Source organism: Pelodiscus sinensis, chromosome 5 (assembly GCF_052426305.1).
Source record: "Pelodiscus sinensis isolate ZL-2025 chromosome 5, ASM5242630v1, whole genome shotgun sequence".
NCBI lineage: Eukaryota > Metazoa > Chordata > Testudines > Trionychidae > Pelodiscus > Pelodiscus sinensis.
The window spans coordinates 126,559,662-126,580,964 of NC_143056.1; the positions used below are offsets into that span (position 1 = coordinate 126,559,662).

The 21,303-nt window shown below is 51.5% G+C and overlaps 1 pseudogene; it reads left to right on the forward strand.

The window, feature by feature from the left end:
* Positions 1–985: 985 nt before the first annotated feature.
* The window catches only part of LOC149524381 (uncharacterized), a 51,728-nt pseudogene continuing 31,410 nt past the window's right edge, over positions 986–21,303 (forward strand).

The following is a 21,303-nucleotide window of genomic DNA, read 5'->3' on the forward strand; positions in this document are numbered from 1 at the left end:
TGTGTTCTTGATCTTATAACTCACTTGGTTGGGTCCAATAATGGTATCAGCAGAGTGAATATGTGGACAAAGCTGGCAATGGTGTTTGTTGCAAGGGAAGGTACTAGGGTTGGTATTAGTGTGGTATGTCCTGTGGTTGTTGGTAAGAATCATCTTGAGGTTAGGTGGTTGTCTATAGGAGACTCTGGGTCTGTCTCCCAGAGCCTCTCAGAGTTTAGTATCCTGTTCCAGTATAGGCTGTAGTTTATTGATAATGTGTTGGACAGGTTTAAGTTGGAGGCTGTAGATGATAAGTGGTGTTCTATTGTTGGTTTTCTTGGGTCTGTCTTGAAGTAGTTGGTTTCTAGGTATTCGTCTGGCTCTTTCAATTTGCTTTTTTATTTCTCTGGGTGGGTAGTTGAGGTTTATAAATGCTTGATAGAGATCCTGAAGTTTCTGGTCTCCGTCAGTGGGATTAGAGCAGATGCAGTTGTATCGAAGGGCTTGGCTATAGATGATGGCTCGTATGGTGTGTTCTGAATGGTGTGTTTCTGAATGGTATCCCTCCTGCCTTATCCAGCCACTGACTTTGATCTTTATCTACTCAGGTTTAACACCCTTTCTCCTGATACTTTATGCATAGAGGTAGGGGGGTGGATGACAGAACATCTTTCTTCCCCCTCTCCCACTTCTAATTATTTCGAGTTTCCTTATCCTCTAGTCATCTGAAGAAGTGGGCTGTGCCCACAAAAGCTCATGATCCCATCTACATGTTTTGTTAGTCTATAAAATGCTACCAGACCATTTGCTTGCTGTTTTTTTTAGGAATCTTTGAGCTACCTTTCCCTTTCATGGAGAGAGGTGAGGGGGCAGAGCTGACCAGATGGAGAAAAACCAGAGATGGTGCAAGAGCAGGTGGAGGAGGGCAGGGCAGACGATAGATAGCAAGAAATAAGATAGCTCCTGGCCCCTGGAGCTGGGCTTGTGGTATTTGTTGACTGGTACAATGGAGACATTGAATGGGTAAGTGCTGTTTGCTTCTACTTCATGCTTTATCGTAATAAATCCCAGACATCACATCCCCTTTGTACTGCTGGAGGAGACTGAAGATTCCCCCAGTGAGCTGGCCACACCCTTCCAGCCCCATAATGTCAGTGATGTTGTTAAAATAGGAGGGGCTCTGGCTAGAATGCAGCCAGCATTATGGCCCAGACTTAGGGTGGCTCTGGGGCTCCTCTAGCTTGTGTGATTGGGCGCAGGGGCGGGGAAGTGAGGCAGAGCAGAGACGTGAAAGGGTCTAGTTCCTGTTTCCCCCACTTATGAGGGACAAGCAGAGCCCTGGAGCTCAGATGAGGTTTCAGGCCCTGGTTTTATTCTGAAAGCAGAGGGAGGACCTGTTGCTTGGCTGTGGAGGGGACTGGGAGGGGTGGGCACACTCTGCTTTTTCACTTCCAGGCCCCTGAACCTTCTTATTCCCACAGCCGGGAATCCTGCCAAAACCAACTTCTGCCCCTTCTCCTGGGACAGAGAGCCTGGATTTGTCAGCTAGCTAGGCTGACTGTGACCTGGAGGTTCCTGGGAGCGGTGCTGAGGCTGACTGTGACCTGGAGGTTCCTGGGAGCGGTGCTGGGGCTGACTGTGACCTGGAGGTTCCTGGGAGCGGTGCTGAGGCTGACTGTGACCTGGAGGTTCCTGGGAGCGGTGCTGGGGCTGACTGTGACCTGGAGGTTCCTGGGAGCGGTGCTGGGGCTGACTGTGACCTGGAGGTTCCTGAGGGCGGTGCTGAGGCTGACTGTGACCTGGAGGTTCCTGAGGGCGGTGCTGGGGCTGACTGTGACCTGGAGGTTCCTGAGGGCGGTGCTGGGGCTGACTGTGACCTGGAGGTTCCTGAGGGCGGTGCTGGGGCTGACTGTGACCTGGAGGTTCCTGAGGGCGGTGCTGGGGCTGACTGTGACCTGGAGACTTCTGGGGGCGGTGCTGGAGCTGACTGTGACTTGGAGGTTCCTCCTGGTGGCAGTGATGGCCATATCCCACTTACGTGTTCCCCAAATTTCAGTGGTTTTGGGGCTTTCACCTGTACCCCAGTCCTGCCCGCGCACTGTCCTGAACATGCTCCCACCACTGTTTCTGGCATCCCGTACAAGCCCACAGGGTGGGCTGAATGCACCTCCCCATGCTAGGTCCGGCTAAGCCAACTACCTTCCCTCTGCCCATGAGCCACTGCTAGGCTCGGGCGGCCTCCTCAGGGAACTCCCCTCATGAATTGTTTCTAGGCTGAACTCATCTCAGAGGTTTTTTTTTTTTTTTTGCTGTTTAACCTAAATGTTCCCAGCTGGCCTTTTGAGTGGCTTACTTCTTGTTCCACCTTCAGCAGGCGACAACTGTTCCTTTCATGTGTTTGTAGCTCTGCCTCATTTCTTGCCGGCTCACTGTGCCACTTTCTCCTAGCCTTGCCCCAGGGGAGTATTTCCTATGCACTTCTCAAACTCTCCTCTGATCTCTGATCCTCAAACGTGGAGCTAAACACTGAGCGCAGGCTCCTGCCGGCAGCCAGCCCAGCACCGAGTGGAATGAGCATCTCTTCCGTATGACTCCCCAACACCCCAGTCTCTGATGCAAGAGTGTTGTATTGTTGACTTTTCCATTTGTCATCCTCTCCGTTTTCTGCCAGCTGCCTCGCCACTAAGTCCCCCTTTCTATGTGTGCATTTGATTACTCCTCCCCAGGTAAATCCTGTTATGTTTGTTCTCACTGCACCTCCTGTAATTGATTTTGGCCTCTTGCTCCAATTTATAAGCATTGTGGCGCAGTTGAGTCTGATCTCAGAGGCATCCTCATCATAAGTCTTCTACTTCCCATCGTTTCCACGTCTGGGCCTCATCTTCATCACCACAATCATCCTCATCAGTGGGCCCTAATTATTAATTGTCTGTATCAGAGCAACAACAGGGAGCCCCAGTTATGGGCCAGGACCAGTGTTCCTTATAACAATCATAGGCTCCCAGCGCCGATTGTGGCTCCACCTTCCAGCTGCTTCCCCCACCCACACCAGGCTTCTGTCTGGTGCACAGCCGGAAAAATCAGAGAATACTGGACATTGCACATGTCCAGTATTCTCTGATTTTTTTTTTTACTGGACAAAGAGCGCAAATACCGCACTGTCCGGTAGAATACCGGACACCTGGCAACCCTGCCAAGCATGAGGTGAAACCTACTGGGAGAAAGCATAAAGGTGCTTAGTTGAACATGTAACAAGCAGGCAGTGAAGCCTGGCTCCAGAGGCAGAGCAGAGGCCAGAGCTGGTATCTTGATAGCATACGAGAGATGTTATCACAGCCTGTCACAACCTTAATCCAAGTGCTTTGATCTTGTACTTCCACTCTCACTTCCATCTCACCTTGTGTGTCACCCCTGCTGCCAGTCCAAGGGAGCCTTGCTTGTGCTTAACTGAGTGTCAGCTCCTGGACACAGCCAGCCCGTTAGACACCCAAACCATCCCCGCTAGGCCCGGCCAGCCCTCACTTTGCTTTGTATATTAACAGTCAGTGCTCCTCAGTCCCTGAGCCCTTTTGAAGCTTTCTCTTCCTTCCAGCCCCTTCCCTGAACGCCCACAGTAATACCTGCTCTGCTGTGCCCCCGGGAACAGCACAAACACCAGCTGGAGTGATTCAGCTCCTAATACCACAGCATGAAGCTATATTTCTAGTGGAAATAACAATCAGATTATTAACAGAGAGGGTCAGGACACATAATGGGAGCTAGAGACTTATATATAAAACAAAACCATAGCACATTTTCTGGACACCGAACTGAACAGGCTAACTTTTTGTCTAAAGAAGTTTTCAGCCAGGACAGAGTCTGACCCTGCACTGCTCCATCATTTCCTAGGTGCAGGGAAAAAAAGGCCCTTCTAGTCCCCAAAGTTAATTTTTTTTGACTCAGCGATAGGATAACCCTCTGTGGTGTATTTGCGGATGTGCTGCCTTTCTATTGATTTCACTCCTCCTCCCACCCTCCAGCTGACTTTGATGTGAAGGCCAAGACTATAACAGGGCTGAAAAAGGAACTAGAGAAGTTCATGGAGGATAGGTCCATCAATGACTATTGGCCAGGATGGAGTTCCTAGCCTTGGTGTGCCAGGGGCTGGGAATGGCTGGCAGGGAATGGATCACTTGACTTGTTTTATTCATTCTCTTGGAAGCACCTGGACACAGCTGACCCTAGAACTTTGAGTGGCCTGTGCAGCCCCCTGCGGGGGTGACCCCTTTATGTTGGGGGGAAGCGGAGAGACCCTGACCCAGCCTACTCCGCTCTCCTGGCTGACTGTGCACTCACCAGGGGCAGGGATCTGAGTGGGCTGGGGCCAGGCCACTCTGCTTCCTCCTGCTGCCAGTGAATGTGGGGGTGGGCCCAACCCCCTCTGCCATCATAAGGCCCCCTGCTAACTCCACAGGCCACATCACTCGGGGGGGAATGGGGGTAGAGTGTGGGCGGAGCAGGCACAGAAGAAGTGGGGCAGGTCTGGAGGCAGGGGGAAGGGAGTTGTCCCAGGTTCTAGGGATGGCCCTGCTGGGTGCAGCCCAGGGGGCAGCCAAGTGATGGGGGTGGCTGCCGGAGCCAACGCTGCCCCAAATGCAGCATGCAACTGCCTAGGCCACCACAGAATTGGGTGCCTCAAATTTCCTGATGCCCTGTGTAGATGTGCACTTTGTGTATTGATAGGGACGGCCCTGCACCTGGCATTGGCCATATCCAAGGGCGGCATACTGGGCTAGACGGACCTTTGATCTAAGCCAGCACAGCCCTTCTTATGTTTGGAGGACTACCATGTTGTTGGCTTACCATGCATGTCATCCAAGAGGCAGGAGAACACACCTCTTTTTGTCGACTCTCCCTGTAGTGTAGACAGACTTGAGGAACCTATTTTCAGTATGTGTCCGTAGCTCCTGACTGATCGGTACCTACACTTCACAGTGCTGGGACTGACCAGCATGAGCCTGCCTTTCGCTTAAGACCGCGCACAACATTCTTCCGTCAAGTAGAATGAACACACCAGCATGGGTGGCGAGTTCTAGATGCCTGGGCACTAGGAATATTCCTGGCCTGGAGCCTGGCTCCACCGAAGTCCAGGACTGGGCCTTTTCCCCAGCTCTGTCTGCCACCTCCTTCCCCAATCTCTCTCCTGTCCCTGCCTGGTGGCTCCTGGCAAATTAAAATGGTCTGGGGCCTACCACTGCCACCACCAGCAGCACAGTAGGGCTAGTGCAGTTTCCAGCCACTTGTCCAGCACAGCTACCGGGATGTCCCTATGTCCCAGGGGTGTATGTGTCTCCTCCTTATACTGCCCCCCGTCTCAGTGCCCAGCAGCCAATGGGAAGCTGTGGGGGCAGTGCTTCCCGGCAGCAGTGGGCACAGACCCCTCCCTCCCACTTAGGAGCTACTGTCAGAGAGGGGTGCCCCAGGTAAATGCCACACCCCCAACCCTCTCCCTCCTGCACCATACCCCCTTCCATTTCCGAACTCCTTCCTGCATCTCCATCTCCCCACACACCTGGCAGCCCACAAACTCCTTCCCAGAATCTGCACCCTCACTCTCTCCCGCACCCCCACCTCCTGCCCCAACTCAGAGCCTGCACCCAGCAGCACTCAGACTCCATCCCAGAACCTGTACCTAAGACCCTCTCCTGCATCCCAATCCTCTGCTCCAGTCCAGAGCCTGCAGCCAGCACACAAACTCCCTCTCAGACCTTGCACCCCTCCCTCCACTCAACCCCCTCCCTGAGCCTTAGGCAGGTGGGGAAGGGGACTTAGGGAGGAGGGGTGCAGGCTCTGGGTGTTTGGGGCACCACCAACATTTCTGCAAACCTGCTGCCCCTGCATACCAGGACCAGGATATTCTTGTAATGCCCCTGCCAGTTGGTGCGGAGTGGTCACACCCAGGTGACCAGGCCATTCCTTAAATCCAGACACCAGGATTCATTCATGAGGTGTGAAAGTAGAAGTGCTTTGATCCGGTCCACACCGGGCCAGCCCACAACATTTTGGCACCTGAGGCGGGGAGCTCAAATAACGCTCCCATGCCCCCTTGCTGCACCAGCAACAGACACAATTTTCTACATTCTGGGTACTAGTGGAGCCACCCTCCCCCACAGCCTGGCACCTGAGGCAGCCGCCTCAGTTTGCCTCATGGTAAGGCCAGCCCTGGGTCCACACTGCATGCACAGCCCCACAGCACTGATGAAACTCCCAGAGTCCCGTCTGGCCAACGCTCTGTGTAAAATCTGGGATGGAGCCTCTGGGGTGGTACTTTTCTGTGGTTCTGCTCAGGAACCAGGATGAGGTTTGTCCTCGTGGCAGCACAATATTGTCGTCTGTAACATTCACAGGTATCTTAACTTCCTCAGCAGGATAACCACTTTCATCCGGAGAGTCTGACTCGCGCTCGTCACAGCCTGCTAGTCGTGTCTATCAGCAGGAGCACCCTCATCTTCTGTTACCTTCAGTAACAGAGCCATAGAAATAGCTTCATCATCATTTTCCTGAACCCCTTGTCTGCCCTTTTTGGTCACCACGTCTCCTGCATTTCTGCCCTTTTTGGTCACCTCGTTTGCTTACAAGGCCTTCTATGCAAATTACCCCATTGCCAACAGGACAGCGTTTCATGGGCCTCACCCCCTCTCAGGGCCGGCTTTAGGCCGATTCGCCCGATTCCCTGGAATCGGGCCCCGCGCCCTAAAGCAAGAGGGCCCCGCGCCCTAAATCCAGAAGTGTGCTGGTGTGCCAGGAGCACTGTGGGAGGGGGCATTGGCCCCGGAGGAGCGCGGCGGCTTCCGTGCGGCACAGGAGGGGTAAGTGGGCCCCTGGGTTTGGTCGGATGGCGAGACTCTGCCCTGCAGCTGGGGACTTAAAGGAGCTGTGGTTTTTGTGTGCTGTGGGTTTTTTTTTTTCTCAACCAATATTTGTGTGTGGTTTTTTTTTTTTTTTTGGTCAACAAAAAATCCTGGCTGCTGGGGTCCTGTCGAAAGGGTTTGAATTGGGCCCTGCACTTCCTAAAGCCGGCCCTGCCCCCTCCCTACTATTCTCCGCATCTTCCAGCCTCTGGGTTGAACTCAGGGCTAAGCATTAAGCTACCTGTCCATTCTAAGAACTGGTCTTCAGGGAGGCAGAGGCAGAGAGAGGAGCAGAGGGAAGATGAGAAACAGAAAAAGAGCCCTTTGAGTGGGCAAACAAGAACAGACCCAATGAGGGCAATTTCTCCTCTGGAGAAGGAGTAGCACAGAGGACTGTGAGTAGGGAATGTTGGAGGTTTCTCGTGAATCTTAGGGTCTTGTCTATACTTACCTGGAGATCGATGCTCCAGAGAGAGATTTTCCAGGGTTTGATTTAGTAGGTCTAGTAAGGGCCCACTAAATTGAATGCTGATGGTGCCTCTGTTAACTCTGGTACTCCACAGGGTTGCGAGGATTAAGGGAAGTTGATGGGAAATTCGACTTAAGGTAGGTCGACTGCAACTACGCTATTCTCATAGCTGGAGTTGCATATCTTAAGTCGACTTTTGAACACCAGTAAAAGTGATGTCCTTCGTGCGGCTACTCATCATCCAGACCAGGGGTGGCCCGTGTCTATAGGCAAACTCGGCAGCCGCTAGGGTTGCCAGATGGTTTCAACAAAAATACTGGACACACTTGACATTACATCACTCTACATTACATCTGATTGAGAAAATACTGGACAGTTCTATTTACTCAATTATAGTTTCTCAATTTTTTCCTGAACAGAAAGCTCAAATACTGGACTGTTCGGTTAAAAACTGGACACCTGGCAACCCTAGCAGCTGCCTAGGGCACTGAGTTAAATGGGGCTCCAAATTCCTTGCCACTTCCCCTTCCTGTAAAGCCTGGCTTCAGACCCAGAGGAGGAGTGTGGGGAGTTGGCCCCAGGGGAGGTGGTGCGTGGGCGTTCCCTGCACCGTGGGAGGGGGGGTTGGCCCCGGGAGAGACATGTGCGGGGGGTTCTCTGGCCATGGGAGGGGGGGGTCGACTCTGGGGGAGGAGGCGCACGGAGGTTTCCCCACCCCTCGGGAGGAGAGGAGTCGGCCCTGGGGGAGGCACGTGCTGGCTTCCCCTGCACCATGGGAGGGTGGGAGTCACCCCTGGAGAGGCGCACGCTGGCTTCCCTCTGGGGGGGCGGGAATCCTGGGAGGAGGCGGGTGCAGGGGACTCTCTCCCCCCACTGGCACCCTGTTCCCTCTCCCCAGTCTCCAGCCACAGAACTCCATCCCCAGCCCCCCTCTCCCCAGCCACAGAATCAAAAACTTCAGCCTATATCTGCCCTTGGGGTGGGGGTGTGGGGGGCGCCAATTGCATGGTTTGCCTAGGGCTCCAGTTGCTGGCAGCTAGTATAGGGCCGCCCCTGATCCAGACAGGGGATTGTCCTCACTGGATCCACCCCTCAGTGACAGATGAGCTATTTCCAATCCAGTAATGCCCTCCTTTGCCACTTGACAAGTGCCCAGGCTTCTGGAGAGAGGCTGTGGACCACTGAAGGTCTGTGTGGACCACCAAGGGTACTGTAGACTTGTGGTGCTCAGAAATGACCAGCCGAAAAAGCCACCAATCAGAGGCAGCAGCAGATATCACTAAGGAAACTGTATTTGGAGACCTCCCCAACTCCTCCAATTCAAGAAGCCACCTAGTTCCAGGAAGCTTTTTGGTCTTGCAGAAACTCCTTGCTTTAGATACTTTGGCCGTGGAGAAGCAAAGCACCTCAGATCAGGGTCCCACTGCAGGTGGGTGGATCCATCCCGGATTCCTTGCTAGCCATCTGCAAAGCCAAACAAGCCTGCGCTGGAGAGGGAAGGTCTTGATATTCCTCCCGTGTGGCTGATACACCTCCCATGGGTGCCCCGCCCATGTATTCTGCAAAGCCCACCCTCTCTGCTGCTCCTTGGATGCTCTCTGCTTGGCAAGGCTGAGTGGGATGTGAAACTAGTGTAAGAGCTCCAGGGCCTTTCAACTGCATTCCTACTCAGCCTCTGTGCTGTGTTTCATAAAAATTCATTATTTCTCCTCTCCCAGGCAGCCAATGTTATTAAATGAACAAAAGAAACCGAACCAAGGAACATAAAATTATAATTAACATGAAAACAGGAGACGGGGAGTGGAAGCAGAAAGATGAATTACGGTCAATCAAAGAGCCATTTTCCCACCACCTGACAGGCACCCGCCTAACACCAAGCCAGCCAAGAGGGAGATGGGCTCGGGGTCAGAGCTGTGTCTCTCAACTACCCCCATGGACAGAATCCAGGTTGTCTCCCCATGGGCCTCCAAACTAGAGCCTTTTGATTCAGCAAAGGTTCCTCTCTATCAGCAACACGCCTTCCTGTGCACCCCATGCAGCCTGATGGTTCTTCCCCACGGAAACAGTCAGTTGTTTGAATGACAACTGTGCGGGAAGCACCGTGCCACAAAGCTGCTCCGCTCTCAGGCTGTCTGCACCATCGGCGCCCCTTCCCCTGCCCACTCACTAATCTGTCTACAGCCACAGCCTCCTAAGATCCCATCCAAACCAAGTTTAAATCCAGGAGCCCAAGGGCAGATATTTGTCAGCAGAGGGGCCGAGCCAGCTGACAACTCTGAGCCCTACTGAGCTGCTGCCACTGAAGTGAGTGTGGGGCATCTGAAATAATTTCTGCTCCTGAATGTGACAGAGACTGGTTCTCCCCTGAGCTTGATTCTGTGAGCTCAGTGCCCTTAACACCCATTGATGCCACTCAGGTGCTCAGCAGCTCCCAGGAAGGAGATTTTGGTCTATTTCATGCCTAGACTTCCATTCTCCTCTCTGTCTCTATTTCCCTCTGCCTTATTTATCCCTGTTGCCTCCTCCTGTGTCTTCTCCTCTTCGCTCGATGCCTGTTCTTAGTGTTTACACACCTTTGCTCCCAGGCTAACAAACATTCTAGTCCCTCTGGGAGTCATTTTTTGCTAAAAATATTTAGTGCTGAGATCTCTGATTTCCTGGAGACGGCAGCCTTCCCCAGATGTTAAAAGCTGGTCTAAGGGAGACTGAAATGTGAAACAATTTCTGCCTGCCTTCCACTGGTATCTGTCTCGTCACTTGGTACATCTTTTAGGACCCCTTCCCTCCATTCACACTCCTGCCCAACTCGTAGGCTTTGCTATCAGTCTCAGAGGCAGATCGCATTACTCAGATGGGGAAACTGAGGTATGGGCCAGCATTTGCAAACATAGGTGCCTAAAATAAGACACCATCATGCATATTTGGGCACCTAGAATTGAATGACAGCTCTGCTTGGATTCAGTTGCCCATAAGGGCATGCCCAAGAATAAACATTTGGCTGCTTTTGGGGGTGCACTTTCTGTGCCTCCCTCCACATGTCAGGAGTAATTGGTTCCTCCTCCCCCTCCACCACAGCATAGGACGGGTGAAAGGTTCTCTCCCCCAGTGGCTGAAGAAGTTCTGTGCCGCTGCTGCCTGGGGGGAGGGGAGGGTGGGCATGCCCCTGAACTCCCAGATACAGATTTTGGTGCCTTATTCTAGGCACCTACATTTGAAAATGCTGCTCTTAGAGGGTCCTCTCGTCACCTCTCACTCCCATATGGAATTAGGTCTTAAGAACATAAGAACAGCCACATTGGGTCAGACCAAAGCTCCATCTAGCCTGGTGACCCATCTTCTGATAGTGGCCAATGCCAGATGCCCCAGAGGGAGTGAACAGAAACAGGTGATCATCAAATGATCCCTCTCCTGTCGCCCATTCCCAGCCTCTGACAAACAGAGGCTAAGGACACCATCGCTACCCATCCTGGCTAATTAATTCATGGAGGTTACGTCCATCAATACGTAAGACCTGTTAAAGTCCTGGTCTTCTTGCTGTGCTTTAAAAATCCACTGAACTAGGCTCTGCCTTCAGGTATAGCCTTGCCCTCAAAGAGTACACTGCCTGGCTTCCAGAGCAGCCACAGAGGAGGCACTAATTCTTCCTCTATTTCCCCTTTGCTTGGGGGAACCAATATTACAATAAATTGCTACCTCTGTGTGTTGTCTCAGCACACACAGGCACGGAGCCGAGGCCTGGCCTATCTGCTTCAGGTACCCATGGATGAGTTGGTCCCACTTGCGCCAGTGGAAGCAACTCATTCCACATATTCATAAATGAGCTGGAGAAAGGGGTGAACAGCGAGGTGGCAAAATTTGCAGATGAGACTGATGAACTGCTCGAGATAGCGGAGACCAAAGCAGGCTGTGAAGAGCTTCCAGAGGATTGCACAAAACACGGTGATTGGGCAACAACATGGCAAGTGAATGTTAATGCTGATGAATGCAAAGTGATGCACATTGGAAAACATCATCCCCACTATGCATATGAAACGATGGGGACTAATTTAGCTACAACGACTCACGAGACAGATCTTGGAGTCACTGTGGATAGTTCTCTGCAAACATCCACTCAGCGTGCAGCGGCAGTCAAAAAAGCAAACAGAATGGTGGGAATCATTAAAAAAGGGATAGAGAATAAGACCGAGACTATCTTATTGCCTCTGTATAAATCCATGGTACACCCACATCTTGAATACTGTACAGAGATAGTCGCCTCATCTCAAAAAAGATATCTGGGCATTAGAAAAAGGCAACAACAATCATTAGGGGGCTTGGAACGGGTGCCATATGAAGAGAGATTGAAAAGATTGGGACTTTTCACCTTAGAAAAGGGACTAAGGGGGGATACAATAGAGGTCTGGAAAATCATGACCCTTGTGGAAAAAGTGAATAAGGAAAAGTTATTTATTTGTTCCCATATGTGAAAGGACTCACTAGTCTGGTCCTCGAGTTACTGGCCTCGCAGGGCCTTGCAGGGACGCCCTCTCAGCCGCTGCCAAAAACACTACTCCATTGTCTGGGGCGGTAGGCGGTAAAGAAGGGGAAGGGGGACTCGGGCCCACCCTCTCTCCGAGTCCTGACCCAGAGCCCTAAGGTCAAGGGGCAGCCTTTCCTCCCCCTCCAACCTGACTGACGGGGAGTTGCCCTTAACTTGCCAGTCTGCGGGTTTACCTCCCTAGCCCTGCCCTGGGTCGCTTCCGCCCCCTCCTGTCTTAACCGGCACCACATCCTCTTGCCATTCTCCCCTGGTGTCCTTGCCATGTAACACCCTTGCCTCCCACACCGCGGACCTTTCCTTCCTGTTCCCCTCTTCGGCTCCTCCTTCCCTTACTTGTCTACTCCTCTCCTCCCCTTCTGTGCCTCCGTTTCTTCCCTGCGTCTCCTCTGACCTCTTCTGTGTCCCCCCTGACCTCAGCAGGCCGCCATTTATATCCGGGGCTTCTGCTTTGGTCCAATCCCCTATGCCCCCACTTGCGTCTCCCCGCCCACCACCTGTGGGGGACACGTCACGCTGCCTGGCAATGTCTTCCTGGCTGGCCCTGTGCATGCCGGCATTTCCAGCTGGGGCAGCATCCGGTTCCCTGGCACCCCCGGTCAGGCTGGCCCCTCATGCACCGCCGGCGGCGCATGTGCCAGAACCTGCTGTCTGGAGCGCCCCGGGCACCCGCAGCTGTGCCGGCTTTGGGATGGCGGTGTCTGCCCTGTGCTGTTCCACCGCCTATTCCCCCTAGAGGGGGAGAGGCTGCAAGTGCAGAGCTCTGCTGCCCCATCACACGATAACATAAGAAGTAGGGGTCACCAAATTAAATTAGCCTCCCCCCCGGCGTTGTCTGGGGCCAGAGGCTTTGAAGTAAAAACACAGCAAAAGTTCTGCTGCTCCCAGCCCTACAGCTATCATGTTACCTGGCAGTCAGCCGGGTTGCTACAGCCGTTTAAAGGGCTCACAGCTCTGGCCCCAGTCGGGGTAGTACTGAGGCTGGGAGGCATTTATAGGATCCTGCTACCTGAGCCATTGCCTGGAAATTCGGTGGCACAGGCAGCAGGATATAAATAGAAAGCAGTCAGTGGGCAGGATCAAAGTGTTAACCCCTGGGCCACATCTTGCCCAGCCCTGATTTAGCCCAATGAGTGGCATCAGCCACAACCCATCATAGAACTGGAAGAGACCTCAGAAGGTCAAGTCCAGCCCCCTGCTCTAGACAGGACCAATCCCAACTAAATCAACCCGGCCAGGGCTTTGTCAAGCTGAGACTTAAACATCTCTAGGGATGGAGACTCCACTGCTTCCCTAGGTAACCCATTCCAGTGCTTCACCACCCTCCCAGTGAAATAGTTTTTCCTAATATCCAACCTGGACCTCTCCCACCACAACTTGAGACCACTGCTCCTTGTTCTGCCATCTGTCACTACTGAGACCAGCCTCTCTCCATCCTCTTTGGAACCTCCTTTCAGGAAGTTGAAGGCTGCTATCAAATCCCCCCTCACTCTTCGCTTCTGCAGACTAAACAGACCCAACTCCCTCAGCCTCTCCTCATAAGTCATATACTCCAGCCCCCTAATCATTTTGGTTGCCCTCCGCTGGACCCTCTCCAATGCACCCACATCCTTTTTGTAGTGGGGGGCCCAGAACTGGACACAATACTCCAGATGTGGCCTCACCAGAGCAGCAGTGCTGTCTGGGATGTCTCATTGCCCAGACAGCAGGGAACGGGTAACACCAGTGAAATTGGCTCTAATCTTAGTTGCAATTCTGGCATGTGGTCAGCGTCCGAAGGACCATTATGCTTTAGACCCGCTCACCTGCCACATCTGAGCCCCTTGGCTGGTGTGCATCAGCACAGTTTCCTTGCCTTCGGTGGAGTTATGCTGATTGACGTTAGCGGCGGAGCTGGCTTAATTTTGCCTTGTGTCTGCAGCTGTGGCTGTGAAGAGATAAACACTGCATTTAAGGGATCCATCATCCCCCTCCTCTGCAGCTTGGGTTCTCTTTGAAATGGATGCTAATGTGCTAATGTCACTGCGCATTCAACAGCTGTTCAGATCTCCCCAAGCAAGGCCATGGAGGAAAGCCGAAGGCTCTGCAGTAAAGCCCCCATGGCATGGCAGCATAGTCCAGTAGGTAGAGACCAATGCCCAGTCATGGACAATGTGTAGGCAGCTACGGAAGGAAAGAACTTCTCAGATGTTCAACGAGACTACCTGGAGCAAGTGGCTAGTGGAGAAGGAAGAGGGATGGTCCTAGTGGTAAAATGGGGTATGCCTACACTGCAACACTATTCTAAAATAACTAGTGCTATTCCAAAATAACTTAGCACACATCTACGCAGCAGGCGTTTATATCAAAATAGCATCAAAATACTGTCAAGCTGGAGGACTTCTTACTCCGACTCCTGTAACCCTCATTGTAAGAGGAGTAATGGAATTCAGAGGCAGAATGCTCTGTTTCAAAATAAGTGCTGTATAGATGCTCCCTATTTTGAAATAAGATACGCAATTGATGTAGCTCAATTTGTGTAGCTTATTTCTACTTAAGCCCTGCAGGGTAGACGCACCCATGGGCTACGTCTAGACTGGCATGATTTTCTGCAAATGCTTTTAATGGAAAAGTTTTTCCGTTAAAAGCATTTTCGGAAAAGAGCGTCTAGATTGGCACAGACGCTTTTCCGCAAAAGCACTTTTTGCAGAAAAGCATCTGTGCCAATCTAGACGCGGTTTTGCGCAAGAAAGCCCCGATCGCCATTTTTGCCATCGGGGCTTTTTTGTGCAAAACAATACCGCGTTGTCTACACTGGCCCTCTTGCGCAACAGCATTTACGCAAGAGGGCTTTTTCCCGAACGGAAGCAGCATAGCATTTCCGCAAGAACACTGACAATCTTACATGAGACCGTCAGTGTTCTTGCGGAAATTCAAGCGGCCAGTGTAGACAGCTGGTAAGTTTTCCCACAAAAGCAGCTGCTTTTGGGGAAAAACTTGCCAGTCTAGATGCACCCATGGTGTTTTAGGAGCTGGCATGGAGGTAGAAGGATTTGAATTCAAGCTTTTTTGGTTTTTGTACTGTACTGATGGATTCTCCACATTCAGTCCTGCTGGGGGGTGATGGGAGGGGTTAGCAAGGCTGGTTTAAGCTCAGCAGTGAGAAGGGAATGCAATTATGGAGACATATCATGCATAGAACTAGGTCTCTAAGGGAAGGGGAAGAGCAGCCCTATGACTAATAAAGGAAATGCTGAGCCAGGATTAAGGAAGAAAGGGGTGAAAGCTGTCTGAGATGTGATGACGCTGATTCTAGGATCAAGGGAAATAAGCAGGAGGAAGTCGAGTTTCTCATGCAAGAAGACAATTACTACTTAGTTGGTATTGCAGGGACCCGGTGGGGTAACACACATGACCAGAATGCTGATAGAGAAAGATCCAATGTACCATTTACTCAGGTCATGATTAGAGAAGATGGGAGAGGTTGTAAGTCAATGGAGGTATCAAAACCATCGTTAACCCACATGGCTAGCCAGTGTTCAAGGCCTTGTGGGGTTCTTTCCACTAGGAGGAGAAAGGGATGAGATGAATTGGGCGTTTGTTTGGTGCAAGGCTGCTTATTTGCAATGAACGTACACAAAATCCTATTCCCCTGACCACAGTAGACACAAACAAGAGGCCGTTTCCTTGCTCAGAAATCCAAGCCTGCCTTCTCAGTGAGTTCTCTGCCGAAAAGAAAGTCCCTCTTGGCTTCCTACCAAAGCTACGTTCACACTGCCTGTCTGCTTGCTTTCTCCCTGCTTTTTGGTTCCTTCTGTAGACAGACAGACAGACAGCTGCAACTAAACCAATAGCCCAGGGCCTGAATTTGTAGTCAGTCTCCAAGGAAACCATGCAGGCCACATGGCTTCTCTTCTTAGTCAGGCCTTACTGATCCATGCCTTGGGCGGTGGCTTCTGTGGCTTTAACTATCACTAAACAACGGGCACTTAATGCACCTTAATTAAGCCTGAATGTTTGGCTCCACATGTGTGTTCTCCCTGTGTGCCACCTTGCTCTGCGCAAACAACCAATGTGGCAGACCTCAAACAAATCGCTCAATGACCACATGACCCGTTAAGGCCGTGGTCACCAACCAGTCGATCGCGATCGACCAGTTGATCGCAAGGCGTTCTGGGCCCCCCATTTCTCCCCACCCCCAAGAAGCCCTAATACCTACCTCGAGTGACAATGGAGGTAGTGGCAGCTTCCCACGGGGTGGACGGAAATCCTGCAGCTGCGCGTCACTTCCGGGGATTCCGGAAATGCACTGGCTGCTTCCTTGCCCCAAGTCTGTGGCGTGCCAGGAACTTACCAAGTGAGTCTCCAGAGGCGCACGCTGGGACTTCCCTTCTCTGCGGGAGGGGGGAGTCGGCTTCCCTGCTCCGTGGGAGGGGGGAGTCAGGCGCGGAGGGGGCATGTGATGGGGGCTTCCCTGCTCCGTGGGAGGGGGGAGTCGGCCCCAAGGGGGCATGTACACAGGCTTCTCTGCTCCGCGGGAGGGGGAAGTTGGGCCTGGAGGAGGCGTGGGACAGGGCTTCCCTCCTCTGGGGGGGCGTGAATCCTGGGAGGAGGCGGGTGCAGAGGACTGTCTGGCCACTGGCCTCCTGCCACAGAACTCTGCCCCCACTGGCCCCCTGCTGCAGAAACCTGTCCTCACTAGCACTCTGTCCCCTGCTGCAGATCCCTGTCCCCTGCTCTCCCGGCACCCTGCCCCAGTACCCACTAGCACCCTTCCCCACTACTACGTCCCCTGCTCCCACCAGCACAGTTGGGGCCACATTAGTGAGGCTTGGGGGGGCTTTGGAGGAGGTTTTTTTTTTTTTTTTTTTGCATCTCACTTGTGTGGCTCCAACTGATTTTTCTGTGGGTCAGTGACCCCTGACTCAAAACAGGTTACCCGCCCTTCTCATAAATAAAGACAATGCAGAAACTTTTTGTGTTTGACATAGTAGTTTATTTAAAAATGAAGCCTGGCCAACAAACCCCCAATTGTGGCCAAGCTCCCATCTGGCCACAGCATCATAACACTCCTGTGCTCCCCCTTCCCCTAGACCCTACATATGAGTCTATCATACACTGGAACCCCCTGCCCTGAGCCCCTCACATACCCCAACCCAAATTCCTGAACCCTCACATCCACAAGCCTGTGGCTTGCTTAGTACCCCAACCCTCCATCTGACCCCACCACTGCCCAGCCTGGTGCCCCCTCCCCGAGCCAGCGTCCCCGTCTCCACCTTCTCCTGCATCCAGATTTCCTCCCAAAGCTTGCACTTCTCACCCCTTCCCACACTCAAATCCCTCATTCCCACCCCAGAGCTTACACATCCTGTCTCAACCCAGCGAGGGTATGGCTAGACTGCAGGAGTTTTTCAGGATTCCGGAGATATCCCAGAAAAACTCTTCTGCATCCAGGGATGCGTTTGTTCTTCCGCTTTTTTTAGTGGAAGAGCAAACATGCTCTTTCGGTCACCCCTATATTCCTCTTTCCACAAGGAATAAGGGTTTTTTCTGACATTTCGTCTAGTCTAGACAGGCCAAATCTTGGAAAAACCTCTTCCTATGGAAGAATTGGAAAAAAAAAAAGCAGCAGTATAAGGGTTGGGGATAGCAAATGATGGAGAAGAGGAGGATAGAGAGGGCGGGGCTTCAAGGAAGGGGTAGGGCGGTAGATTTTGCCTTGTTCTGTCATTTAAAAAGTGATCTTGGGTGTAAAAAGGTTGGAGGCCAATTAAGGGATGAAGGTACCCAGCCAGTTTTATTGTCAACAAAACATAGTAATAACCCTTTGCAGACTTTGCAAGGGTACTAAGATGTGTATATTTGTGACAATGGATGCAGCTCAGTGAACGGCAGGACTTTCCATACCCTCCTCGGAAGAATATGTAACCCACACACCTAAACTACATCTACATTGCTTCCTTCTTGTGCAAAAGCCTATGCAAATGAAGTGCGGATTAGCATATTGCCACACGTCATTTGCAAATTAATTAGGAGCCCTTTTTGTGCAAAAAAACCCCTCTTGTGCAAGAGCCGTACTTCCTCATTTTTTTCAGGAATGGCTCTTGTGCAAAAGGGGGTTTTTGCACAAAAAGGAGCTGTCTACATGGCTCTTTTTGTGCAAAAACCTCTTGTGCAAAAGGGATCTGAAGAGGAAATGCAAATGCGAGCGTGACATATGCAAATGAGTGCTCTATTTGCATTTCCTCTTGTGGAAAAGCCTTGCAGTATAGACATAGCCTTAGGGATGAAAAAGCACTAAATAGCTGCTAAGTAATCTCTAAGCACTATTTTTTGTTCAGATTGAGAGCACACATCAGCGACTAAAAGGTTATGGGTGGTAAAACAATGTTGTGGTTTCTATTAAAATTACCCTGCACATTAGACATTCAAAGCTGAGGTTACACTGGAGAAGCACTTAACATTTGGAAGCACAAAGCTGCACTTCGCGCACTCCCTGATAACCTTACCTTAACTCTGGTCAATTTCCAATCTGTTGGTCTTTGTTCCATTCAGACAAACAGCACAAGGGTCTGTCTACACTAGTGGTTTCCAACCTTTTTTAGCATAACTACCCCTTTTCAATCTATTAAAAATTCATGGATCCCTCTCCCCCCCCTCCCCGGGGGAGAGGAGAAAAGAAAAGAAAAGAAAAGAAAAGAAAAGAAAAGAAAAGAAAAGAAAAGAAAGTTTTTAAAACTTTCTATGGACACCCCGGCAGTACTGTCACAGACCACCAGGGGTCCGTGGATCACAGGTTGGGAACCACTGGTCTACACAGCAACTTAACTCCTGCAGCTGGCCTCTGCTAGCTGACTCGGGCTGTTTCATACTGTGTAAACCCTAGCCTGGAATTCTACACATCAGCAAGCGACACAGCCTGAGTTTGCGGACATGGATCACCCATGGGCTTTTCTTTGTTGTGTAGATGTACTCTGGTTCTAAAAACCATTACTCACCCAAATACAGCTGGGTAGCCTCAAGCCTCCGCGGTGTTAGACTGCTATTTCTGGGATCAAGGACATTTCCTAAGAGCTTCAGCTGAAGTCAGTGGAGCTGTGATGGTCTATAAAGGCGCGCAGAGTTTGGAAAAGCAGGTATACACTGTACTCTTGGCAACATCCCCTTTTCCCTTTGGAGCTCATCCAAAGTTTGTTGAAATCACTGGCTGCTTTTCCATTGATTTCAGTTTATTTCAGATCTGTCCCAAATCATCTCTTTTTTCCCCCTAAGGGTGTTAAGAAGCTTGCGGTTGAGGGCTGCAGAAATACTCAGTTTGAAGAGAACGCTGCCCTTGGGCAGACCTGCCAAACAGCTGTAATTGTGGTGCTTTGTAATGATGCTAACCTTTGCTCTCCTCTTGTAAATGCTAGAGCTATTGTGATCTGGGCTTAGGAGCTTAGTATCCATTGCAAAAATAGCTCTTCATTTCTTGAGATACATGGAGTCTTAATGAATGATGACCTCCACTAGTACGCTATTAGTTTCAGTGGGAATTTGTATACTACATCTTTTCTTCTTCTTTTATCTTTGTGGACATAAAGGCAGTCTGGTTTTGCAGAGCCACTGTACAATTAAAAGTAAATCATCCCAGTGGCTGGAGTCACTGATTACTTTAAACTGTTTATTATGGATGGATAAGGGTGACTCAGAATATCTTTCTGTTCTCATCTTTAATCAGGGTAATACCGCAAGGGCAGAATTAAGGTTGTTTGCATGCCTGAAGTGTGGCTTTTCATCCTTTCAATGGGAAGCTTTCTTTTCAGTTTAATTTTCACGACGAACGCCTTGCATTCCTTGCCAGGGTTTGTTGGGGGGGATGTTGGATTTTGTTCTGGGTTTGGATGCCCTCACTGTAAGTATTTTTTTTGTACCCTTCAGTTACTGATATATGCTGCCCCGCTTTACCTCCCTGCACAGCAAAGGTTTTTGGATGGGATTTTCTTTGTTTTTTTTAATAGTATGGAACCTTCAATGTACCTAAGTTGCAAGATAGGCAAGGAAGAGGTGGCATGAGATGCCCCTAAGTTCTGCAAGATATAGGGGCCAGGTGAGCCCAGGAACAGGTAACTCCAGGGGTTTGGGAGTCCCATATGGTCCCTAGCTCCACCACCCAGTGAGTCAGTTCCACATTCTCCCTTAATCCACATTTTAATTCCTGCCGCCTCTTCTCAGCTTTGTGCTTTCTGAAGTGCTCTGCTTAAGCACCCGCTGAAACCGTAGGCTGAATGTGGGCTCTCTGGGGAGCTTGGAAGTTGCCTGCGGAGACTGGAGGGCTGCCAGCATGCTGAGCTGTGGGTAGGGAGAAGCCCTGGGAGTACAGGATAGCTGTAGATTTACAACAGGCCCTGGGAGCAGCGGAAGTCTCTGTCAGACTCTTTTGAGGCTGCCTGCTGCCTCAGTTTACCTGCGCACACAGGGACATGCGATATTGTTCACACAAATCCTGGACACAATTCCCCATCTTTCTGTGTAGCATTATTTTCTCCTCCCTCCCTCTCACCCCTAATTGCATTTGCAAGAGTGTTCTGTTCCCCTGGGAGAAGACACCCGTTGTGGATGTGTTAGTTCTGTGGCAGGCCCCTACTTACGGCCGGAGCGGTCGATGGGAGCAGGGGTAGGCATGTGAAGCTGGAAACACAAGGGGCCCCCTTACACACTTTCCCTTCTGATGTTTTCTGTCTTTCCCAGGCCTGACAACCATACCCGAGCTGCATAATGAGGAGAAGCCTGCTCAAGTCCTGGGAAGACCGTACCCAAGATGCCTGCCTCCGGAGGGTAGCAGAGAGCAGCCGCAGGGCCACCTGGGAAAGAAGAGGAGGACGCTAAAGAATGGGTTCTCCCTGCAGTGGCAGCGGGAGATGAGGAAGGGCTCTGGCGTTTCCAGGGATGGGTGGGAACTGGAGAAGCAACGCACATGCAGTGGGATGAGGAGGGTTGTCAGGAGGAGGAGGAGGCTACAGATAGGGAAGGAAAACTCCCCCCTGACGGTATTATATGTAGCACAAGAAGCCTGCAAGGCAAGTGGGGATAGCAAAGTACATGGTGCTCCTGGGGCCGTGGTGAGAGGCAATCCTGGCTTGGAACTGCCCTCCAGGGCGCTACCAGCTTCTACTGCCTGGCATTGACTCCCACCAGCTTCTCACAGGCCCAGCTCCAAAGCCCAGAGTCAATGGGAAGATTCCCACAGCCTCCTCTCATCACATCCTGCGTCCTCCTCACAGTCTTCTTCCTTCCTTTAGAGCTCCCATATCCTTCTCCTGTGGCAACATCGCTGGTGGTGTCCCACTGCCAGGCAGGGCTGCCCCTAGGGGGGGCGCAGAGTCTGAGGCAACCTCCCTCCCCTTGAGTGCCCCAGGCACAGGGCTCAGGGCAATCCACCTGCCACAGGCCCCAGCCCATCTTGGCTC